The sequence below is a fragment of the Macrotis lagotis genome, chromosome 2, assembly GCF_037893015.1.
Source record: "Macrotis lagotis isolate mMagLag1 chromosome 2, bilby.v1.9.chrom.fasta, whole genome shotgun sequence".
Taxonomy (NCBI): Eukaryota; Metazoa; Chordata; class Mammalia; order Peramelemorphia; family Peramelidae; genus Macrotis; species Macrotis lagotis.
This window is the reverse complement of record NC_133659.1, coordinates 323,186,352-323,213,160: the sequence shown is the minus strand read 5'-3', so window position 1 is coordinate 323,213,160 and position 26,809 is coordinate 323,186,352. Positions and strand designations below refer to the sequence as shown.

At 37.8% G+C, this 26,809-nt stretch overlaps 1 long non-coding RNA gene across 1 annotated transcript in view; it reads right to left on the bottom strand.

Moving 5' to 3' along the window:
• Positions 1-409: 409 nt before the first annotated feature.
• The window catches only part of LOC141515304 (uncharacterized), an 89,183-nt gene continuing 62,783 nt past the window's right edge, over positions 410-26,809 (bottom strand). The window contains exons 3-6 of the long non-coding RNA XR_012476295.1: positions 15,639-15,747; positions 12,188-12,238; positions 11,440-11,525; positions 410-786 (exon numbers count right to left, since the gene is read on the bottom strand). This is a non-coding gene — a long non-coding RNA (uncharacterized LOC141515304). The remainder of the gene's footprint in view (positions 787-11,439; positions 11,526-12,187; positions 12,239-15,638; positions 15,748-26,809) is intronic.

Sequence of the window (26,809 nt, the reverse complement as noted above, 5' to 3'; positions counted from 1 at the left end):
CTTAGTGAGTTGCTTTTCTACCCTAGGGAAAGGGGTCTTCATCCTTCCTTCAAAGGCTTTTGGTTAAGACCCACCAACAATAACTTCCAACACCATCTCCAGCCACACCCCTTCCCTAATTACAGAATTTTGATGTTTCTAAAAGTCTCTTTGCATGGGTTCTCCACTTTTGTATATTGAGAAAATGGCCCTGAAGAGTGAAATAGAGTATGCATAGAATGCATAGATAGAATGTGAAACATAGAGTCAGGAAGTCCTGAGTTCAAATCCACTTTCAGTTACTTATTCTGTATCCCTGGGCAAGTCATTTTTTTTCTTCTTTTTACATTTTATTTTGAGTTTTACATTTTCCCCCCATTCTTGCTTCCCTCCTCCCACCCCCCACAGAAGACATTCTGTTACTCTTTACATCGTTTCCATGTTGTACACTGAACCTAGCTGAATGTGATGAGAGAGAAATCATATCCATAATGAAGAAAATTAAAGTATAAGAGATAGCAAAATTACATAAGATAACAGGTTTTTTCTAACTTGAAGGTAATAGTCTTTGGTCTCTGTTCAAACTCCACAGCTCTTTCTCTGGATACAGATGGTATTCTCCATCGCAGACAGCCCCAAATTGTCCCTTGTTGTTGCACTGATGGAATGAGCAAGTCCACCAAGGTTGATCATCACTCCCATGTGGCTGTTAGGGTGTACAATGTTCTTCTAGTTCTGCTCATCTCACTCAGCATCAGTTCATGCACATCCCTCCAGGCTTCCCTGAATTCCCGTCCCTCCTGGTTTCTAATAGAACAATAGTGTTCCATGACATACATATACCACAGTTTGCTAAGCCATTCCCCAATGGAAGGACATTCACTTGATTTCCAATTCTTTGCCACCACAAACAGGGCTGCTATGAATAATTTTTTCCAAGTGATGTACCCTTTTTCATCATCTCTTCAGGGTATAGACCCAGTAGTGGTATTGCTTCATCAAAGGGTATGCACATTTTTTTCCTAATTGCTCCCCAGAAAGGTTAGATCAGTTCACAGCTCCACCAGCAATGTACTAGTGTCCAAAATTTCCCACATCCTTTCCAACATTGATCATTATCCTTTCTTGTCATGTTGGTCAGTCTGAGAAGTGTGAGGTGGTACCTCAAAGATTCTTTAATTTGCGTTTCTCTAATAAAGAATGATTTAGAGCAATTTTCCATATGACTATGGATCACTTTGATTTCCTCATCTGTAAATTACCTTTGCATATACTTTGACCATTTGTCAATTGGACAATGGCTTGTTTTTTGTTTTTTGTTTTTTTGGAAAATTTGACTCAATTCTCTGCATATTTTACAAATGAGGCCTTTGTCATGGGCAAGTCCTTTCACCCTGTTTGCTTCAGTTTCCTCATCTGTCAAATGACTAGAGAAGGAAGTAGCAGACCACTCCAGTTCCTTTCCAAGTAAACCCCAAATGGGGTGCTATGGCTGAAAGAAATGAATAAAGTTCTCTCTACTCCAATATACTGGACTCTGCACCTGCTGTGGGTGCTCATTAAATGTTCCCATTATCAACAAAATTAGAAAATAAAGGGCTGGAAGGGACCTGAGAGGGCATCTTATTCTGTTCCTTCTCTTGGTCATTTCACAAACAGGTAAACAGAGACCCGGAGAAAGGCAGTGATTTACCTGAGATCACACTGTTAGTAATCAGCAGAGACAGGATTCAGACCCAGATACTCAGACTTCAAATGCAAAGACCCTTCCATTATGTTGCCCTGCTTTCATCCTTAAAAATACATAAAAATAGTTAACCAATGAGGTGGAAGACTTGTCCTCAAAGAGCCAGCCCTCAGATACAGTCCCAAACCACTCCTTTTAGGTCCTATTCAGTCATGTATCTATTTGCTAAGACCATTGGGAAGAGCCCCAGCCTGAAGGGTGAAGGTTAAATTGAAATCCTCCCTGTCAGCCATGGTCTGAGGACAACGAACTTCCTGAGCACAATGAACAGAGGCATGATTGCTCAAGACATGTTCTGGGGCAGGGAATGCTGGGGAACATTCCTAGTAAGTATGTTTTGGGGTTCACACATAGGGATTTGGTCTATCCCTAAGTGTTTACCCCAAGACACCTGGAGAAAGTGATTGTATTCAGGATCTGAGGGTGCTTTGGCCAAAGCTTGCAGATCATTGAGTTCAGTCGGGAGCATGTTGATCACTGAGTTCAGTCCTGTAAACCCTTGGATTTGTGCCAGCTTTGTGTGAGCACTGTAAAGGTCTTACTTGGGAAAGTGGGTTTTGGAAGTCCATCCCTTCTGAGAGGATGCTCTGCTGAGGGGACTTTCCCAATCGAGACCCTGGAGGCTGTGTTGTGAAATCTCAGGACTTCCCAGCCAAATTTCCAGGTTCCTTGGAGCCTCCTCAGTTGGGTGACTATTCTCTCTCTTATTTCTCCTTTATCTATGCTGCTGTTTTGCATATATGTAAGTATGTATAATCTGGGGTTATAGTCTTGGGTTTTAAGTATATCAATTATTACAATTCTGATTTAAAGACTTAAAAGAGAATGTATGTCATTGTGGGACAGATTTGAAACCATTAAATTAAAAGTTTGTATAGCACAACCGCATGGGGAAGACAAGGGAAGGTAAAGACCCAGGCTGCCAAGAACCATAGTTCTAGATTCCAAAGGGATCTTACAAACAATCAAGCCATCCCTCTTATTTTTTAGATGAGGAAACTGAAGCCCAGAGAATAAAGTCATAGAATCCTAGAGGATCCTAGATCTAGAGCTGGAATAAATCTACAGGCTCTCTCATCCAATCCATTCATTTTACAGATGAGGAAACCGAGAAAGGAGATGACCTATCTAGGTTCAGCAATTGAACCCAGGTTCTCTGCCTTCCAAGTCAACGCCTTTTCCTACGCACCTCTTGCCTCTCATAAGAGGATGCCAGCACCATCTATAGAACAAGACAAATAAGGTCCTGAGTGGACTAAAGTCTGAGATTTCTTGAGTAAAACATAATAGAATTGTGTCTCTTCTGACCCTCTTCCCTGACAAACAACTTGTGAGATACTAGTGAATGTTATTAGGACCAGAATGTGGAGGGCAAATTGACTTTTGTCCCTTATCTACTAAGTCATCAGGAAAGAGACATATGTTTCTGATTGTTTTATTTAAATTAGCTTAGGGGCTTAGATTGTAAAGGCCATATGCTTAGCTAATGAGAATGAGACAGTGTGTGTGTGTGGGGGGGGGGAATTCCATTAGGATAAATGTAATTCTTGGTTCTTTTGCCCTTGCCTCAGTCTTTCTCTAATTGACTGGGGCCTGTTCCTTGAGAAACGAATAAGGTTTTCTCTTCATATCTTGAGAGAACTCTGAAATTTATTTAAGTGGCATTCGTCCCACACAGTCTCTTGTCATATATAGGTGGAACAAATCAGGCAGAGAATTGAGGTCTGGGTTCCACTCCCAGCTCAACACTTCATTGACTACAAGACTCAAGCAGAGTTGGATTTTGGTAACCAGAAAAGATTTCAGAGGCCATTTTAGTCAAATCAACCCTACCCCCCAAATCCTGGTAAAAATACTTTTAAAAGTTGTTTATTGATGCTTCATTCAGTTCTGTCAAATGGGAGTCATAATCTCTGCCCTCCTTAGGCCATTGACTAGAATCAGTGAGATAGAATAGAAGGTCCTTGAGGGCAAAGACTTTTTCACTTTTGTCTTTTTTTCCTCAGCTTCTAGTCTAGTGACCAAAACATTGTTTTTTACAAACAAACCCAAATCACTGGTGTATGAGGTTTAATAAGTGCTACAAGCTGCCCAAGTTGGTCTCTGGGCAAGGTGCCTCTGAAAGGAAAACTCCCTGAGGGCAAGAACTTTTGTGTTTGTCTTTGTGGTCCATGTGACCCAGAGAAGGTGCATAATTGATTTACTTCAGAACCCTATGCTAGGTACTGGAGGGGGGAGAAATAGCAAATTTAGTTACAACATGCTCCCTAATCTGATAATCATCTAACAAACACTTAAGTGCCTACTGTATGTAGGACATTATCTGAGGCATTAGGAGGGAGATGAAGTCTTTATGAAACCAGACCCCCCCCCCCCCCCCCCCGCCATCCTCAAAGAGCTTAAATTCTACTCATAGAACTGGGGATGAGAAGGATGAGACACAAAGGGACAACTGTAAGTGTTGGTTGATTGATAGACTGATGGATGATGCCTTGGTTAACTTTGAAGGACTTTTTAAAGGACTTTAACTATTTGGGACTTTGTCACCCATTACAATTCAAAGGAGGGAGGGGTGATGGGAACTGAGGCCCAAATTGGGAGAAACCACCTGCCCTCAGGTAACAACTGTTACCCTTCTTTGGTCTCAGTTTTCTCAGCTACGAAATGGAGTAACAGCACCTCAAAGACATGTTCAAGATGTGTGTGATAAAAATACAATAAAGAAAACTTTCAGAGAGTGCTTTAAGGAAAGTAAAGTTTTTTATTCACTCTTCTTGAGAAAAGGACGGACTCCCAGGTGCACCAAGATAGCATCTCTCAGAGACGCATGCTCCAAAGCAAAGCAAGTTTGGTTTATAAAGATTCTAACTTTAATTGCCTTACCCTAACCCCACTTCCCCTTTAGCTCACTGGCTGGATTGTTTGGTCAAGAGGGTACTGCTTAGGCCCCCTCCTTGCTTAACAAACTATATCTGAAACACTATGTTGAATCTGCCCTTTTCTCCAGAAAAGTAAATGAAACCTTTCTTTAGCTCAAACCAATCTCTGAAAATTTTCTTTAGTGTATTTTTATCACATTTAGTTTTGGTTCCCTGACTGGAAAGAATCCCCTCCTAAAGACTCACCTGGACACAGACAAGCAGGCACCACACACTGTGTCCACAGGTTATGATTTAGCATCCAGGCAGATCCCTTAGGGAATGGGGAGGAATCCAGAGGAGAGTTACTTTGAGCAAAATCAAAAGTCCGAAGCCTCCATAGGCAAAACAACAAGGGAGACAGACCCCACTACAGGAGTTGACCCAAAGGAAAGAAACCACGAAGTCATATGAGTTTGTGTATACAAGCCCAGAAAGTAAGACGGAATGTCTGGGACCCAGACAAGATCAGTGAGCCCCTGCCTTCCCCAAGCAGTTCGAGTCTATGGGACTAGAGGCAGGGAAGCCCCCAAGTAAAGTCTGTAGGGGGTCTGGAGAACATCCCAAGCAGTTCCAGTCTGTAGAGTTGGGTCACATTCAAAGTGACAAGGAAAAAATTATTCCCTGAAGTGCCAGCTGAGATTTCTAGGGTCTAGACTTAATAACTGGGAAGAAATACCAAAGTAAAAAGTGCAGAAAATGATTAAATACTGTTGACTTGCTTCTTGTCTGTAATTCTGTGCTGCCAGAATGACTTTTCCCCCTTCCTCTCCTTCTCCACCACTTGTCACTTGCCCTGGCTCTTATCTTGAATGGGTACAAAAAGGGAATTTATTAAGATAAATGATTAAATAATAAGAGAGAAAAGATTGTTTTATGGAGACTTGGTAAGACAAATGTTAAAAAGGGAATTTATATGGAATTAAAAGAAAAATAAAAAGAGGCAGTATTACCAGATGGGAAAGGTATGTGATAAATAATCAACACCACAAAAGAAATGCTATTTGACATTGAGAAAACTTTGAGGAAGCAACTTCTGTGAGAACAAAAATTAGGTCTCTGTCATAAATTAATTATATGCTGGAATAGTTTATCATTTAACAGAATAAATCCAAGTTTATTCTAAGGCAAAATTACAGGTTCAGGAGTTCATTAGTGAAAATATTGATTCTGATAATGTTATTTCATTTCCAGAATATTATAGAAAATAATGAGACAACTGAGGATCTAAAAAACAGAAGGTCCCCAGAAAAGATTTATCATTGTCCTCTTAAAAAAGAAGTTATTTGATTTATTCTATCTGAAGAGGGAGTAGGGGATATCTAATAAGGCTGTGAGATTTTTGAATGGCTATTTGCCTTCTCCAAAGTTATACCAGTTAAAATCAAGAAGTGTAAAATATTAAAATGTCTGAATGGCAAAGAATAGTGGAACAGTATATTAAGAGAACATGTAAGTAGTTCAGTATGAGTAAGGGGTTTTGAAAGATTTGGGAAGAGAATAAAGTGTTTTAAGGGAAAATAAAGAGGCATAGAGAAAGTTGGGGTTCTTGAACCATTTGTGAAGTATGGAAGTTAGTTAAAGCATATAGGAAGAAGGTATGAGAAGTTTTAACTTTGTAGAAGCAAAAATATGGATTTAAGAGCTTTGAAAAGACTTAAAATTCAATATAAGAACAGAAAAAGATATAAGAGAGCTATAAGTTTAAATGAAGATATATTTTTAAATGAGGTTGGGATAATTTGAAAATTGCATTAGATGTCCACTTTTGCACATCTGGCAGTGCATTAATTAGGAAGCAATGAATCCTATAATATGAAAAGTTTGACATGAAAGCAATTGCTAGGCATATGTTAATTTTTATTTTATTATTGTTTCTTCAATTAGGTAACTCTATAATAGACCAATCTGTATGAAATAATCTATAAAAAACATGAAAGAAGGGGTTTATAAAAATGTATGATTTAGATCATGTTGTGATATTCCTTAATGTTCCAATATTAAGAAACATTGGTCAGTAAGGAAAAAAAGCGCTTATAAGTTAGAGCATTGAGAAGTTAAAATTGCACTGAAAAAGATAAGAATTTGAAAAGAAAATAATTTAAGGCCATTTTGAATATGACTTTTGGAATTTATAAGATTATTAAGAGAAGTACAGAGGAAATCTTGTAATCAGAAAAAGGGATTTTTTAGAAATATCTGGCCTTAAGAATTTTTCTGTGTTGCAAAAGTTCCAGGGAATAAAGAGACTATACAAGAAATTGAAATATATTATGTATAATTAGTAAACTTTGTATAAGAACAGATTTAAACTTGGCTTTTTTTGAGAGTTTTAAACTGTGTTGTAATAACAAGCAATGAATAAACTGGTTTCATCTATCATATTTGTAAAACATTGTTATAAGAAAACTAGAGAATATCTTGCGGGCAGTTTATATCTCTCAAGATCTTTTTGGCCTAGAAGGTTTGTGAAAAACTTTGTTTCCCACCTCATGTTTATGGAAGGGAATATTTATATGTAAGATCTTTTTTATTTTTATTATTTTTTTATTTTTTAGGGTTTTTTGCAAAGCAAACGGGGTTAAGTGGCTTGCCCGAGGCCACACAGCTAGGTAATTGTTAAGTGTCTGAGGCTGGATTTGAACCCAGGTACTCCTGACTCCAGGGCAGGTGCTTTATCCACTGTGCCACCTAGCCGCCCCATATATGTAAGATCAAAATAGCTTATTTAACATCTATCATTCAGGAAGAAGAAAATGTATCTTGTTCTATGTAAATGTAACATTGCCTGGTATAGATAAAAAGTTTACAATTGGAATTTTGAAATTATAGGATTAAATTTGTGGAGAATCTGATTTTCTTTTTGAAAATAGTATATTTGGAATAAGAGGTAAATAAGGTTATAAAACAGAAATGTAAATTAGATCTGTGTGTAAAATATATTCAGGTATATGGTTAACTTTAAAAGAACCTATTGTTTTGTTTTGCTTTAAGAGAATGAAATATCAGCATGGAAACCATGTTTCATACAGGTTAAGAGTTAAATGTTTAAGTTTAAAGGAGTAAAATGATAAACTCAGAAGAATAGTGCATAGGAGCTTAGAAAGTATATTCTAACTGCTAGATACCCTTCCAATAATATTAAATAAGTATGAGGGGCTCTGAAAAATGATTAGGAAATTAAAAATTAAGTAACTCCTAGTTAGATTTATCAATGAGTAAGATGTTGAAAAGTCTTTACCAGTTATGTGATCTACTTTTTTTAAAATATAAATTATTTTACTGTAATGATATCAAACCCTAGAATTAATAATTGTTTTGTAGGGATAATGAAGGAAAATATTAAAAGTCATGACCCTCTGGGATTTTTGAAATTTTTAAACAATGTGTTGGAACTTGTTCTAAATCTGTAGGTTCATGCAAATGTAATAATAGAAAGATTGTTTTGTAAAATCTAGCAATTAATGTGTTACTCTTCTTACTATCCTGTTACATTTGGCATTAATTACACATGTTGAAGATTTACAGTCATCTAAGATGTTCTAATGGTTTGAAAGAATTCTGAAAGTAATGATTTATATTTCAAACATGGCTAATAATTAAACAGGCTTATTATAGAAAATTGCTTTGCTGATTATATATGTAAATTGGGATGATTGTGGTTATATATAAATGTGTGTGTGTGTTTGTGTATGTATCTCAAAACTGTGGTTGTTTGCTTTTTTGAACCCAAAGAGCAAGACAGAGACCAAAATTTCATAAGTTTGGAGATCTTTAATTTCCCAGGAACTGCCTGGGGATGAAGAGTACCCAAATCAGACAGTACCTGAGTGTTCAGAGGATAGGGTTTTTATAGTATATTGAAGGGGGAATACTGAGAGCAAGTAGGATAAAAAGCAAAGACAGCAGTTAGATATGTTTTCTTGTCATACTACTACAAACATATGTAAACATATGCTTCAGTATGGATATGGGCCTAGACAGAGTGGGAAAGGGTCAGGGTCTTTGTGTTATATCTGAACATGTTTCCTGAGAGAGAGTCACATATTCACGGGCTTCCCACAGGTTTGAGGGAGTGACATTTACTAACTTATGGTTTCAGCTGCACGTGGAGAAGGGGAGGCAGTTCTGGAAGGAAGCAGGAATTTTACAGATACAGCAAGATAATTAGGCTAACAAGGGTACTTTGTGAATCTTAAGACAAATTTATGGTATATCTGTGATCCCCCACAGTCAAGCATTTGGGTCTTGTCAGATTATTTTCAGACCCAAAGGCACCTAGCCAAAGTTATATTTGTGAAGAGTTTCTTGGGGCCCCGAAAGGTGTCAAGGACTCCTATACAGAGATTACATATTGTACTTCACTTTGAAGTGAAAACACCCTGAATAACATGGAAAAGATAAAAATGACAATACTTTGAGATTTCTCTGTATCAATCTCTGGTTAATTATTATGTGAGAAATCTGGAGATAATCCCTAGCCCAAAGGAGCTGCTTATTTACTGTGTAATACATCAGACTAGAAGTAGGGGTTTCTAGTCAAGAAGTCCCTGGCATACCATCTTTAACTAGAAATAAAGCAGATATGATTTAAGACAAAGGGATGTGGGTCTGGAGATCAGAAGTTAGTGCCACCAGAGGGGCATATGCTTAAGGAAGGGGGCTGATTGACTGGGAAATCCATCCAGATTATAATTAGTATTTAGCCCTTATAAACTAAATTCACTTAGAGGTCAAATTAGATGGAATTACTATTTTAGATCATGGTACTTTTAATTGGCTTGTGTCCAATATCAGGTAAGATCAGTGAAGTGTTGGATCAGTGCTCTTTTGCAGGCCAGAAAGCCCAACAGAGATTTGGAGACTACACACAGGTGACAGATGCATTGGGATAAAAAGCTGAAGGGGTGTTTTTTCAGTGCAACTTGAGATTGGACCGTTTCTGACTTCACTTCCCCAAATGTGACATTCAAATAATGTCTCACTGAATAAGTCCAAAATTTGGCTTAAGGTATTTGACTATGACTACCCAAATGACCTCTGCCAGGAAACTGACAATCAAAATTATATCTATAAAGGAATTTACCTTTGATGTCCTGGATCTTTATGGTAAATTGTTATAAGCAAATCTGATATGGAAATTTTTAGGTCAATTGGAATTTTAATAGTTAGACAGGCTAATGTGGTTTTGACTTTTGCTGTTAGCAATATGTGCTGACAAGAACTCTGTCTCTGTCTCTCTGTCACACATACACACACAAAGACTCAGACAATAGAGGAATATATGGGCCAGAAGACAGGGAGGTGTTTTACTTACAAAGGACCTTGAGAATCAGGAAATAGCCCTCATTAGCCCAGAAGGCCAAGAAATTGGCTGAAAGCAGCCTTTGGAAGCAGGTGAGGAAAGGGAGGGGGAGGGGAGGGGGGATGCTGGGAGTAAGGAACCAAAGTGCCAGATTGAACTTCTCCTATACTGACAGTGACTCAGGAGCCAGTGAAGATGAGTTTGGGAGAGCAAGAAAGAAGGGTTGCCAATACCTTCCTGGGGGATGAAAGGAGTATTAGCTCATAGTCCATTCTTGAACTCTAAGAACTCCTAGGGAAATGTAGGAATCAAAGGGACAAAGGAAGGCTCACTCAGGCCAACTGGTAATGAGGGGACATGGAAGAGAACCGAGGAGGTATGTGTGGGGAGCATGATCCAGGCATGTGCCTCCCATGTAGGAGGGAGGTGGGTCCCCGGTGCTCAGGGCCTGGAAGTGAGTGACTCAGGGGCTGGGTGCAGTCTGGGGTGGGAATGGTGCTGGTTCTGTGGTAGGAGATCTTTGAGGGAACATTATGATTACAGTAATAACAGGAATGGAACACTCCTGTGGCACCCTCAGTGCATGAAAGCTTTCTCTGAGAACTGACATGTTGTTCCCAAGTTGATCCTCCCCCCACCCCCAACCCAGGGTCAGCAGACTCATGTCCTCGTTCAGCTCTGTGGGTACTCTAAACATGAACCTGAGAAGTCTGGAGGGAGGAGGAAGAGGAAGAGGAGGAATACTGGCTTCCAACAGAAACCAACTAGGTGACTCGGAGCAATCTTTCACCTCTCTGTATAAAATGAGGAGATGGCTCTAAAGGGTCACTTAGCTAACTCTCCCAGGAGACATACCCTAATACCCACAAAGACACACATACATGCACACAAATATATATACATGTATGTATATATATATATACACACATACATGTTCACATATAGAAGATCACAGCTGCTGAGAATCCAAGGTAATGGAAAGTGCTTTCCAGCTCACAGAGTCAATGCAATGTCAATTATCATGTCTGGCACAAGCTGAATCAGATGTCTGGACCAGGGTTCTGGCATTCCATCTGTCAAAATCGCTGCCTAAAATATATTCAAATTGTCTTGACAAAATTATAATTTGACTGCCACAACAAAAAAAGATCTAATCTGCCCAATTAACCACTTAACAAGCCCATTTACCTTTCTTTAATATTAACTTGGGAAATATCAGAAAAATCAATTCTAGTCCAAAGTTCTAATGGAAAGCACAAAGAGAAAAAGTAATAATCTCATAGGAAAATTCCTCCTAACCAAATTTTAAAAGTCCAATGTCTGCTACATTCACTAAGAAACATGATCTTCACTTTCATTAGGTTTCTGTGATAAACAAGTAATTGCTAAGTCAATATTTATGTACAAGTATGATATTTCAGAAAATTGTGTTGTTTCAATTTCACTGAGCAAATTTGACCCTAAGTATTTTGGGGAAAATACAACTTTACCTGGCTGCTTTGAGTCTTTCTTCTGAAATCCCATCTTCTTTAACTAGCTCTTCAAAATTGATAACATCTTCAAGATCAGCAACAACCTAGAGTAAATTGTGTAGGGTGTCACTGAAATTAGCAACATATTCAATTTACACTGAGCAATTAAATTCAAAATTAAATACTCAGGGAAAGCTAGGTAGCACAATAGATAGAGCACTGGACCTGGAGTCAGGAGGACCTGAGTTCAAATGTGACCTCAGACACTTAATTACCTATGTGACCTTCGACAAGTCACTTAACCCCCATTGCCTTGCAAGAACCAAAAAAATAAAAAAAAACCTTAAAAATTAAAATTAAAATTAAATACTCAGAGTGATTCATTTAAATACAGAATCCTCAGATCTTGACTTAGAGAAGCCAGCATAGCCACATAAAATATAAAACTTGAAATCTGGGAACTCATTAAACTGATCCTGATGATCCAAGAACATCCAAGAGTGACTTGCACTCTGTATGACCTTGTAAAATTAGATTAGTAGCAATTGAGAGGAAAAAGAAAAGCTTTTCAGAAATCAAGACTTCAATCTGTAACAGAGAAAGCACCAACATTCTCTCTTCTGACACCGATTTGAAGAGGAGAAAGAAGATTCTCTCCTGTACAAGGAGCTCCAGAAGGTAGGATCCAAATGGCACCAATTTTAAAAGGAATAAATGTGCAGAAGAAACATGCATCAAGTGAGGAGACAGATGATAACTGCCCTACCTGATGGTATTGTAGCTGATAGGATCTTCTGCATGTAACCCATCTTGTTCCCTTTAAAATGACAAAGGAAGTCAATCAGATGAATAACAGAAGGGTCTCTCCAAGTCTAACACTTGGAGCCAGCTGCATGATGTTCAAACAAGGTCTGCAGCCATTCCATGTAATCTAAAATGCAAATAATTCCATTCTCCAAGATTTCCAGTGAAGCAAAATCTGCCAGCTTTCATTGGACCAATCAAAGGATAAAAATGCAGAGCATAAAGAATTCCCCAATCACACAAATGGGTGTGTGTGTGTGTGTGTGTGTGTGTGTGTGACTGTGTGCCTGTATGTTTATGTGGGTGAGTATGGGGGTTTGGGTGTGAACATGGGGAGAGGAGGGACATCCAAGAATTTCAGTCACTTCCCTATTTCTTTCTTCCCTTGGAGCCAAAAGGCTTCAGAAGACCCCAGGCTCATATGACACCTACAAGGACTCCACAGAAAGAACATGGCAGGCTTCTCACTGTCGTCTCTGCTCTTTCTACCTGAGTGACCTCAATGGGTCATTCAATCTATCAGGATTTAAGATGTTATCTGTGAAATAAGCGAACAGGGAGGGAAGGAGGTTGAGATGACCTCTGAAGTCCCTTCTCCCTCTAAATGGCCAAAGTTTACATATAGCTGTATTTTAAAGCTTATTCCAGAGCTTTATCACCTTAAATTCACTATCAAAGATGCTGAGAATTAGACATGGCAAAGGATAAAATGCGAAGACTGCCAACTCATGTCATACAAGAGGTCTCAAAACACAACTGTTACTGTACAACAACTGTTTAGGACAAATGCCACTTTAATAAATTTCAGAGATTTCTCAAGGTATGAAGAGAAAAAGCTTTATTTGTTTCTCAAGAATTGAACCCCTACTTAGCCATGGAAGAGTAAAAGGGTAACATGAAACATAAGCAACAGAGAATGTATGTGTTTCCTAATGCTATCCCCACCCCCACTGACCCATCCTCATTAGTTAAGAATGTGGCCTTTACAATCTAAGCATATAAGCTAATTTAAATAGTCCAATAGAGACATATGTACATATGTCTCCTTCCTGAAGACTGAGTAAATAAGGAACAAAAGTCAATTTGCTCTTCACATTCCAGTCCTAATAGCATTCACTGATATCCCAAAAGTTGTTGTTGTCATGGAAAGATGGGCAGAAGAGACATAGTTCTAATCTATAATATTCTACTGAAGAAATCTCAGACTTTATCCCACTCACAACTATCTTATCTTATTTAAACAGTATTACAAGTGAAAAATTCACAAAGGCAAAAATTCTGTTCTGATATTCTGATATTTTTAGTTCCTTAACAGCTGGATGTTAAAATAAAACAAGTTTAATTTTAGAAGTTAAGTTGGTCTACAATGACTACATTCTAGAATGTATAAATCTCTAATAATTTCAAAATTCAATTCAATTAGAATGTCAATCCTACTATTCTAAGCTAAGTTGAGGGGGCATTAAAGTCAAATAGCTTATAGCTATTTGTAAATAGATGACTGGCATATAACACTGAAGAACAGCATACAACAACATGGTAGCAAGTGTGAGAGATCTAGTACAAGAAAGTTAGCAATGAAAATGTAATATTTAATTTTTTATTGATTTTATTGACACCTTCTAACTTCTTGAAACTATACTGATATACATCTAAATGTACATATTTAACTTTATATAAAGTGTTCCCAAAGTCTTTTGCACAAAGACTCTTGGGACATCCTGCATTTCCTTGGTTTTTTTTTTTTATCTTTTTGGTCTGTCTTTGTGATTTCACTAGTCCTGGAAAACTTCCAGTTCCTTCAGAAAAGGAGGCCCAGAAGTGCCTAACACATGGGGACGTTAAATGCCTTACCCAATCACAGGGGAATCTAAACCCAGATTGTCCTGACACCAGCCAACCTTCTATTCACCAGATCAGTGATTTTGTTTATACTGGCTGAATCTATCATATTGTATTAGAAAATACTAATTATATGTCAAATATCAAATATCAATTTATTGGATTAAAAATTAAAACAGAAAATTTCCAAAATATAGAATTTATTTAAAATAACTCTATTACATAATAATAAAGTATATCTATAAATGAATATATTATCCACAACAAACATGTTTAGTTGGAAAAGTCAAAAAGTTTATACAAATTTTTTAAATCTCTCCAAGACTAGCTTAAAGGAAGACAGTTGATTCTCATCTCCACTTGTGGAGTCAATCTGTTGCCAAATGTTTTTTTGGTTGAAGTGATTATCCAATCTCACACAAATATGTGATTAGGAAAGGAAGGACTATTTTAGAAGACAAATAATGTCTTGATATTAATATGAGGAGTTCTGACCTTGAGGACCCCTCCTGAAAGAGTTATGAGAACTTCTGGAGGTCTAAAGATCCCACCTCTGAGACGCGATGCACTAGACTACAATGCCTCTCATATAACTCTGTTTGTCTGTGTGTGTCTGTCTCTGTCTCTGTCTCTGTCTCTCTCTCTGTCTCTCTGTCTCTCTCTCTCTCTCTCTCTCTCTCTCTCTCTCTCTCTCTCTGTGTGTGTGTGAGAGTGTGGGTATAAAGTTCTTGTTCTGGTGCTAAAACCCTGGGCAGGATGTTCAGATGTTTGGAGGCAGTCATGGTGATGGAGGAGGGGACTCTTATCAGAGAAAAGGAAGGGAGTTGTTAATGTCAGATTATGTATGCATAAGTGTGTATAAATTTATAAGTATATTCAAGTACTGACTGGTTAGTTTTATAACTGTATGAATACCAATAAATACAAATGTATATACAGCTGCTTATATACACTTAATATTCCATTTAAGATTCATACCAATTTATCAAACAGCTGTCCAGCCCCACTGTGAAAATTTTCCCATGAGTTCAGAGGAAATGTGGGTACATAGGCTATTCTAATAACCATGACACAAATCATTCCCAAGTAAACTGCCACCTGGACAGTCTCAGGAGCTGGCAAGCCACCCTGAGAGATAAGGTGAGCCGCAGTCCTTGGGAGCCAGAGTCCTTGGGAGCTGGACATTTCACCCCACTGACCAAGGGCACTAGACACAGCTGTGCCTTATCACTTCCTCTCTAATGTACCCCCCTATCCTGTAATGCAAGACGCTGCACATACACTCCACTTTAACCCCCCAATTACCTCATTATTCTTTGTCCTACCCCGGAAGACCTAACAGTATATATGTAATAGCTAAGCAGTAATAAAATTGAGCTGGAGGAATAAGGCAGTAGTGGCTTGACTCCTTATTGTCAGCTCCTCCTGGAGGGAGGTCACTGCTGTTGGCCCCAAGGAAGCAAGCCACAACAAGGAAACATCTCAAAAATTAAGTGTACTATATTGAGATAGATTAATTAAACTAGAATTCCTGTAAGAATGATGAATTCTAATTTCATACTAATTCTTACCTATTTGGCTGATGAGCTGTCTAAACTGATCGAGGTAACTCTGTCCATCTGGTGTAATTCCAAGTTTTCTGATTCCTCTGTTGAATTTTTCTTCTCTTTCAAAAGGATACTAGAGAGAAAGAGTTTCAAGAGCACCTTCATCTTTAATGCAATTATAACCTATTGGATTTTCATATTAACTCCATTCTAATTTGTTTATGAAGTTTATCCAACCCAGAAATCGATCAATCCATCCTTATTGAGCACCTCTATCTGTTAATATCAGACACTGAGCAAAGCACTAAAGGGATACAAAGAGTTGTAAAAGGCAGTCCTTGCCCAATAATAACAAACAGTAAGCATGTGTTGTAGACACATGTAGGCACCAGGACACAAGCATCCAATGATGAGGGATTCTGGAAAGGCTTCTTTGAAAGAGATGGTCCTGGAGAAATCAAGGCTTTCCAGGTGGGTGGAGGACAGACTAAAAGTCACAGAGACAAGAAACAGAATATGACAGCCTGGAGGACTGGGTTAGCAAATAGCAACATTAGCAACCCCCTTCCTTTTCTCTGATAAGAGTCCCCTCCTCCATCACCATAACTGCCTCCAAACACCTTGAACAGCCTGCCCAGGGTTTCAGCACCAGAACATAAATAAGCCCTCTCTGTGGGGGATGTTAGCTTCATCATTGTCCACAGCGGGTCTAATACTGTTGTCCTAGCTCTCCAAACTGCTGAGAGGAGCTGCATTCATCAGGGTTGATCATCTCACAATGTTGTTAATGTGTACATTATTCTCTTGATTCTGCTCCCTTCACTCAACCAACCTCAGTTCCTCTAATTCATTCCATGCTTCTCTAGAGTCCAACCATTCATGGTTTTTTATAGAACAATAGTATTCCATAACATTTATATACCATAACTTGTTTAGCCAATCCCCAATTGATGGGCATCTTCTCAGTTTCCAATTCTTTGCCACTACAAAAAAGAGCTGTTATGAATATTTTAGAACATGTGGGAATTTTTCCATTTTTTTATAATTTCTTCTGGATATAGGCCTAGAATTAGAAGTGTTGGGTCAAAGGGCATGAAAAGTCTTATTGCTCTTTGATCATAGTTCCATATTGCTCTCCAGAATGGTTGGATCCATGGATCCATCCATCAATGTCCCAATCCTCCCACAACCTCTCCAATATTGATCAATTTCCCTTTTTTTTCTCATCTTCACCAATCTGATAGGTGTGAGGTGATACCTCACAGTTCTTTTAATATGCATTTCTCTAATCAATAATGATTTGGGGCATTTTTTCATGTGATTATATATAACTCCAATGCCTTCATTTGAAAACTATTCATGTACTTTGACCATTTATCAATTGGGGGAATGACTTGTAACCTTACCAAATTGATGCAGTTCTCTATACATTTTAGAAATGAGACCTTCATCTGAAATACCACCCCACACCTCTCAGACTGGCCAACATGAACAGAAAGGACAATGATCAATGTTGGAAGGGATATGGGAAATCTGGGACACTAATATATTGTTGGTGGAGCTGTGAACTCATCCAACCTTTCTAGAGAGCAATTTGGAATTATGCCCAAAGGGCAATAAAAATGTGCATCCCCTTTGATCCAAGAATAACACTACTGGGTCTATACCCTGAAGAGATGATGAAAAAGGGTAAGCCCTGTTTGTGGTGGCAAACAAATGGAAACTGAGGGAAATGTCCATCAGTTGGGAAATGGCCTTACAACATGCTGTATATGTATGTCATGGAACACTATTGTGCTATTAGAAACCAGGAGGGATGGGAATTCAGGGGAGCCTGGAAGGATTTGCATGAACTGATGCTGAGTGAGATGAGCAGAACCAGAAAAACACTGTATACACTAACAGCAACATGGGGGTGATGATCAACCTTAATGGACTTGCTCATACCAATAGGGCAACAATCAGGCACAATTTGGGGGTATCTATGATGAAGAATAGCATCTGTATCCTGAGAAAGAATTTCAAGGACTATTATCTTTAATTTAATAAAATGTCATGTAACTCTGCTTCATCTCATACTATGTTTCTTCCTTAAGGATATGATTTCACTCTCATCACATTCAATTTAGATCAATGCATACTATGGGAATGATGTATAGACTAGCAAACTGCATTCTGTGGGGGGTGGGGGGAGGAAAGAGATATTGGGGAAAAAACTGTAAAACTCAAAATAAATAAAACCTTTCTAAAATTAAAAAAAAAAAACTGGGGCTGCTAGGTGGCACAATGGATAGAGCACCGTCCCTGGAGTCAGGAGTACTTGAGTTCAACTCTGGCCTCAGACACTTAATAATTACCTAGCTGTGTGGCCTTGGGCAAGCCACTTAAACCCATTTGCCTTGCAAAAAAAAAAACAACCTAAAAAAAATTTTTAAAAAAGTTCAGGAAAACCTAGTTCTATCTATAGTGTGATGCAGAACAAAGAAAGCTAAACCAAAAAAAACTATATAAGATGAATAATCTTAATAAAGATTAAAAAATATTAAATGCAAAACTCAATTAAAAACAATGGACAATTAAAAAAAACTTTAAGGTCATGATATGACCCAGGGGCAGACCATACAGCAAGCACAGTCAAATCATTTCTACTTGCAGAAAACAAGTTGTTAAGTCAAAATTTCTTTATGCCAGAGTTCTTTCCCCAGAATTTTCAAAGATTTCTGCTTTCTACCAGATCTCATTTTCATTAGGAAGTATTATTTGGCTAATTAAGCCTAGTTTAATAACTATTTTTCTACTCAAAAAGCCAGTTGAGATTTATGGTTCTCACTCACAGATTGACAAGTATCTCTCTTAACCATTTCAAAGTAGGTTCACATCACCATCAGAGTTTTTACAGGTCTAATAAGACTTTGCTTTAGAAATTATTACTTTTCTCAAAAATATAAGAAGCTTTTTATTCAGGTGAGGAATAAATGCAGGATTTTTTTTACTTCTTCCTTGATATTTATTAGTCTTCACCAAAATCAATTAAATTTAATCTTGTATTTTATAAAGTCCTCAAAATGGTTTAAATTATGGTTGGGTTACCTGATTTAGGCTAGTTACTCATCCTGAGGCTACAACCTTGGGCCTATGCTGTCCAACACTTTTATCAATTACTTGGATGATGTTCTGTGGGTCTTGCTTATCAAATTTGTGGATATCACTGAACCGAGATGAGTTGCTAATGGCACATGACAAAATCTTAATCTCAAAAGAAAGATCTTTAACTGGCTACCTATAGCCAGAGGCTAAATCCAATTAGAAGGAGTTTATGACAAATGTAAAACACAACAAATTCAAAAATTCCTTCAGCAGAAACCTGTGCTGAACTAATACTCTGCTGGAATATAGAAATTCCAACAAAATTCAAAAGGACCATGCCCTCCTAGCCCATGCCCCACCTTTTGGGGTTGTCACATTCCCCTGTTTCAATGCAGAGTGAGCTTCTGGTCCTCTAATACCCCCAGATCATTTTTAGATGAACTGTTGTCCAACTAGGCTTCCACATCTTACACTTGTGAAGTTTATTTTTTGATCTCCCATATATAAAAATAATTTATATTTATTCCTATTTGATCTGTCTTAATAAATGAACACCCTAGGTAAACATTGAGGTCAGTCAAGATATTTAGGATGCTCTCCAATGCAAACATTATTTTAGCTTTGTGTCATTTACAGTCTGTAAGTATACTGGCTCATTAATCATTAATGAAAATATTAGACAGCACAAAACCAAGGACAGATCCCTGTGGCACGCCATTAGCAACCCCTGGTTAAGCTGACAGTGAAGCACTGACTGTTCTGGCTGGTCAAGTATTTTCCCATCCACCTATATGTGCTGTGTCCTTATTCATGCCTTTCCATCTGATCTACAAAAGCACCACAAAATAAGTCCCTGTGAGCAAATGATGTCCTCCAATTTATAAGAGTGACCTTCCTGCAGCTCATCACACACCATCTCCTCACCTTTGCACCAATTGTACCTGAGACCTAGAATGTTATTGAAGCTCCTTAAAATCCCTTGTTTCCTTTAAGTTCTGCTCAAGCAAAACCTTCTCCAACCAAACTTTTGCTGATACATCTCCCTGCTATTGCATCCCCAATGCCTACACAAAACCAGTTGCTTAGCAGTTATTGTACATATTTTTTTAATGTGCTTATTTGTGGATATGTTTCCTTCATTAACAAGAGGGTACATACCAATCAAACTACCAAATAACTATTTTATTGAATTAGATAAAATAATAACAATATTCATCTGTAGCAACAAAAAGTCAAAAATATCAAGGCATCTGATGAAAAGCAATGTAAAGGAAGGCAGCCTAGGTCTACCAGTTTTAAAGTGGAAGTCAACAAAAGTGCCTGGTACTAGTTAAGAAATAAGAGTAATGGATTACTGGATTAGGATAGGTTCAAAAGAAACTGCAGTAAATGACTATAGAAATCTATTATCTGACAAACTCAAAGACATCAGCTTCTAAAATAAGCATTCACTATTTGACAAAAATGTTGGGAAAAATGGAAAACAGCATGACAAAAACTAGGAATAGACCCACATCTCACAACCTATACCAAAATAATATCAAAATGGGTACAGGATTTAGATATAAAGGGTAACACTGTAGATAAATTAATAGATTAAAAATGCTCTATCAGATCTTTGGAAAGAGGACAAATTTATGACTAAGCAAGAGTCCTTTATACACCTTGCAAAATGGATGGTTTTGACTGCATTAAATTTAAAAGGTTTTTCACTAATAAAACCAAGGCTGCCAAAATTAGAAAGAAAACAGAAAGCTAGGAAATGATTTTCATAGTCAGGTGGTTCTAATAAAAGTCTCATTTCTAAAATATATAGAGAATTGTATCAAGTTTTTAAGGCTACAAGTCATTCCCCAATTGATAAATGGTCAAAGAATGTGAACAGAGAGTTTTAAATTAAGAAATTAAAGCTATGTGTATGTACAAAAATTCACCTGATTGCTGGTAAGGGGAGGGGGTGGGTGGGAAAGGGGGATGGAAGGAAATTATGTAACATAAATATTCATGTATGTGGATGAATGTTGAAAAACTTTCATAACATGTAAATGAAAAATTAAATAAAAAAACCAATTGAAAAAATAAAAAAGTAAATACAATAAAATGAACCCACATAAAAAATAATAATAAAATGTGGGTATTTGATGGCTTGATGTCAAGCAAGCCCTTAATAAAATTGAGCTGATTGGATGGTATCTATTATAGGAGGTTAAAAAAAATTCTAGGGGAACACCAAATCGATTACCTGTAAAAATGAAATGAAATCTCCCGATCTGAATTTGGCAATCGCCTTCCACCATGCTGGAATATGTGGCTTTTAAAAAGGTAACAAAGGCAATCAGATTTCAGGAAGTCAGCCGTCAGACTGAGTCAACTAAAAAAAGGCCCATTTTTAACTAAAGTCCTATCTTTAAATATTCCCAATATCAGCAAAATGATATCCTAACAATTCTTCTCAGGCATCTATATACCCTCCCTCCAAAGTCCTCCCTTCCAAATTTGTGTTTATGCAGTATAACTCTGTCTGTGGGCGTATTCGATACATATTTACATATGTATTTGTCTCCCCTATGACAATGGAATCTTTTTGCAAAGAGGAACTGTTTCAGGGTTCATCTTGGCAAACCATCATGGGGAAAGAAAGCAATCATGACTATACCAGTTTTTAAAGCTAAAAGAACTTACCTCCACCCCCATAAAGCAAAAGACCATTGTAAAATTTAGTTTCAGCCTGTTTCAAAGAAAAGAAAAAAATGGTTTTTAGCAGGTCCATAGACAGCTGAACAATCATAAGTCTAAGACCACAGGGGTACCTGGGGCCCCCCCTTTGGGAACTCTGTCATCTCCTTCCTGTTAGGGCTCCTCCCATACCACCAAGCACAAGGTGGGATGTGATTGAAGGGCAACCCTCACTTGGTCAACATCTTATCCACCCAGACTTCAAGTCTTGGGGTTCCACCCTACCTGTCTCCTGATTCCATGCCCACAATGTGGCCCCCATTTCGGCAGCCTTTGTTGACATCCACTCTCAGCACCCACATGCACGAACTCTTCTGCCCCCCCTTTTAGGGTACCCCAACCTCAGTTGCCAAGGAAGAGAAATTCCCGTCTTGCCATCAGAAGGCTTAAGGGCTCTAGTTGTGGGCAAATTTTCCACCTACACCTCCTTGGGTACAAGGAAGGTCCTGATTAAAGGATCACTAAGAGCCTTTCTAGCTCTCCTAAGCTGATTCATTAGCTATGCTAAACTGAACAAGTCATGTCACCTAAGCCTGTTTCCTAATGAGAAAACTACTTTGTAAACCTGAAAGTGCTCCAAAAACCTAAGTCATCCATGTAACTGCTACCCTCACTCTACTGCTCAGCCGCCTTTGCAAGCCCAAAAGCCTTCTGGAGACAAGGGGCCCTACCTCAGCACAAACTGAGCCCTCCACAATCATAGTTTTTCCACTGGCTTTCACCCTGTGTTCCTGCCTAATTTCTTCAGTTCTTCCCTGGGCTCATCCTTCCCTTCCCTCCCTCAGGATACTTGCTCTCCATACCATCTATAGTCAGAAAAGGAATTATGGAGTTTAAACAAAGACCAAAGATTATCATCTTCAATGTTTAAAAAGTTGCCTTATGTAGTACATAATTTTGCTATTTTCTTTCTTCCTTATGGATCTGTTTTTTCTCTCAACACATTTAATTTTGATCTATGAATATCATGTAAACAAATGTAAAGACAATCAGGGAGCAGCTAAGTGGTACAGTGGATAGAGCAAAGGCCCTAGAGTGAGGAGGATCTGAGTTCAAATGTGACCTCAGACATTTAATAATTACCTAGCTGTGTGACTGTGTGACTTTGGGCAAGTCACGTAAACCCATCGCCCTGCAAAAATAAATAAATAAATAAACAAATAAATAAAAACAAGAATATTATTGTATATAATTGAAAAATAAATAAAATATTTATATAATTTTAAAAAATAAAAATAAAAAAGGATACTTGCTCTCCCCAGCCTTCCAGCCACTTCTCAAGTCTCCCTTCAAGCTCAGCTCAAGAAGTCAGCTCAAAGGAGCCTTTCCTTGATCCACCATCAATGTCTCAAGCTGTTCTGCAGAATTTCTCTGCCCTACTCTTCCCTGTTTCCATCTCTGCCTTCACCTCTCTGTGACTCTCTCTCTCTCACACACACACACACATACACACACACACACACCCCTCCCTCCCTCCCCATGGGCTCAAAGGCATCCCTCTATCCCTAATAACTAGCAAAATGACCAATACACACCAAAAGTCCACTAGATTACTTAAGTCCATATAAATTGATAAATTTTTAATCAAGACAGTTATAGTTCTAGTATTCTCAAAATAATCATTTCTAGATTCCTTTCTCTATTTCTCTCCCTTTCTCTATTTCTCTCTCTTCTTACTTGCAAATTTTAATTGGCTCCATCCCTTATAATAATACAAGCGCCCAAGAGATAAAAAGAAGCAATAGGGTTGGGGCAAGATTAGAAAAGAATTGCTGCCATCAAGCTTTTGCTAGTTATTTGATGATTCCTGAGCTAAAAAATTCAAAGGATAGTGGATTCAACACATACCATTCAAGTTAAAAAAATCAGGCAGTATTTGATAGATAAATTTTAGGGAACATTTACAATACAGTTTTAATAATTACCTCATATTTTAATTTCTTGATTTCACAACAAAAAGCATACACAATGATGACTTTGTTTAAGACCTCATTTAATTGGGCAAAATAGAAAAAAGAAATTTAGTAGATAATGAACCCAACAATTTTTATTTTATTATTTAGCTATTGAGATTCTTTACCATGTTTCCTGTTTTTATGAGCTCCAAAAGTAAAGATTGTTCATAAGGCAATAACTATTTAAGAAGGAAAAAAAACACTTTTTTAGTTTGAAACTTGCAAACATTCTGGCCCATAGTTACGCCATGTTCAGTAATCAACACTACACTGTCCTAAATTCACAGAATCACAGGATTCTGAGAAGGAATCCTATTTACAGCTTCAGTCCAGGACTTAGTTCTGCCCCATGGGACCAAATGGAACCAATGCTGTCTTCCACATATGACAGATCATCATACCCTTGCTGAAATATATCCCATTCCTTATCCCATTCCCCATCCCATCCTGAATCTTCTCTCTTACAAGCCAAATAACCCCAGTTCTATAACTAATTAAGATAAATGATTAAAAACCAAAAGAATGAAACCCACGGAAGGAGGCTTTTAAGAGGATACCATTCTCATTTAGGTATAATTCCACTAGGCTCTGAGTTCTTAGGAAGCTTATAAATTAAAATGCAATATGGAAAAATAAAACGAAACATGCTTATAAGGGGGCGGCTAGGTGGTACAGTGGATAAAGCACTGGCCCTAGAGTAAGGAGGATCTGAATTAAAATCCAGCCTCAGACACTTAATAATTACCTAGCTGTGTGACCTTGGGCAAGCCACTTAATCCTATTGCCTTGCAAAAACAAATATGCTTATAAGATGATGTTCTTTGAGTTATCAGTGATGCCACAGGGAGAACAGCTGAGGGCATCAGTTTTCCACCTCCAAAGTGTCCAACAAAAAGATGGGTCTTAACAAAAATGGGAACAGGACAGAAAACTTTCTTTTAACAGTTAAACCTAGGTTCATTCCTATCAGGAGTACAAGGAGAGATTCTGGTCACCATTTTGCAAAAGAGTTCTAAATTTTGAGGTCTCCTGCAAATCCCACCACTTCCATGAAGCCTTTCCTGATCCCCCTAAGTCAAAGTGACTGTTCCCCTTCCTTTTACCTAAGAATACATGGGTTCTTTCAAGGTCCTTGACATCCACTACACATGAGCTAAGAGTTATTTGGATACATCATGTCACCTCCACTAACTAAACAACTGTGTTTTATTTAGCTTGGAATCAGGGGAGACAATAAAATATTTTCTATGTGAATAGAGTCAAGGAAGGCCAAAGAAGAGCTAGTCAAAAAAGGGAAGAGGATGGATTAAAAAGATGAATATTCCTGATCTGGAGATAAAGAGAAATCATGAAAGTTTACAAAGTCACAAGCAACATAACTCATATAACATATCATGGCATAGGAAAATCAGGAGACATCTCTTTAAAGTTTGAGAGGTCAGTGTAAGACAGATAAAAGGAAACACTTTCATGTGGTCATTACTCAATGCGATGGCAAAGACTGAATCTATAAAAGAAACTGCAACAAGTTAGAGAAACTCACAAATGACAAGGAGATTTTTAGGAAAACTCTAGGAGGTTTGGGAGATCCATCAGTACAACTCTGGAGGCCAGAGAACAAGGCCCTCTTAATAATATATCAACCAGGGTAAAAGAGAGGGAAAATGGAATTGGATTGAGTAGAAATCTCAGATCTGCTGGCTGTGAGATCTCATAAGAGATTTCATCCTTTGGAACATTTGAACCACGGTCCCTTTTGGCTCTGGAGTTTATGAGATTACCAGAGAGCATAGATTACAAACCTTATCCATTGTCAATTCTTATGTTAGTTGAATAATTTTTTGAGAAAGAAATCTATATATTGACAAGGACTTTGAAAGAAGTGGATTTAGTGGAAGTTCACTGAAAGCAGAGTAGAAGATGGCAGAAGAGGGTGGGGATGGGAAGGAAGGACAAAGGAAAGTAAGAATTAGAATTGAAATGAAAAATAATATCAAGATTTTCTAGTTTTAGGACTATAACTTAAATATTATAATCTTGGATACAAAAATGATAAGATTTCATTTTTTTAAATGAAGAGGATTTTAAATCTCAGGTTGTTTCCCCTGGAAAATATGAATGATAGTAGATTTAGTCCTGGTCTTTAATGGCAGAAGCTACTCTTCCCACTTAAAGAACAGAAGGATTGTCCTGACTCACTTAAATCCAATTCACTTGCAAGTCAAGATATCATCTTCAGATGTCATTGGGACTCTGAGAATGAAGGACAAACAACAATTCTTGAGTTAAATATGACTGCAACCTTACTCAAGAGGTTGGAAGAAGGGCAGCTAGGTGGTGCAAGTGGATAGAGCACTGACTCTGGAGTCAGGAGGACCTGAGCTCAAATCCAACCCTAGACACTTTGGGCAAGTCTCTCAACTCCATTGCCTTAAGTAAAAACTGTTTTAAAATGAGCTTGGGCGGTCCCCAACAAAGATATAGAACCAATCAGTATAATTTTACCTCAGAAAGAGACAGTGTAAGCCACAGTCCTGGAGCTGGTACTGTTACCAGGAGCTCAGGATCTGACCCTCTACACTGGGGGAGTGCAGCCAAACCAGGTCACCTCTCTGAGTCTTAGAGTCCTCACAAGAGAATAGTGGGGGCAATCATCCTTTCACTGATGGTTAACAGAATTGTTGGAGAAAAAGACATCATTTTACAGGACATGCTCTCTCGCAAGGCCAGACCACAAGGTTCCAAATTCTAAAAATAAATATTCCTTAAAAATGTGAAATTTATTGTGAAATGAATAAATCTGAACTTTAAAAAAGTGCTATAGGGTTAAGCCTGAAGTCCTAACCTGAAGTCACCAACAGAGCTATCCACTGCAAGTTCAATTCTTCTTAGCTCGGATGTGTACTCCTCAAGAAATTTCCCATAATTCTTCAGTTGGACTTCTGCATGAATTTCTAAAAAGTGAATTTCAAGACAGTAGTAGATACAGCATGCAGTAATTTACTCAAGAAAAAAAACTTTTTATTTAAAGTAAATTGATGTAATGGAAAATGCCATCCACAGGCAGAAAAAGAACTATGAAATGTGAATGAAGATGAAAGCATACTCCCTTCGCCTTTCTATCTTTTGTTTTTTCCTTATCATGATTGGTTCCCTTTTAGTTCTGATTCTTCTTTCACAGTGTCCAATAAGGAAATATGTGTAACATGATTGTACATGGATATCAGGTTACTTGCTATCCTATGGTCGGGGGGGTGGGAAGGGAAGGAGAAAACTTTAAAAAAAATAGAGATAATTTTCATCAAAAATAAAACAAAGGTGAGGTTAATTATCTATCATACTAAACTTTCCTGAAAGTATAGGTCCAAAGTTTAAAGAGCTCTCTCCTTTGCCATTGGATATGCTGATTTTTCTGAG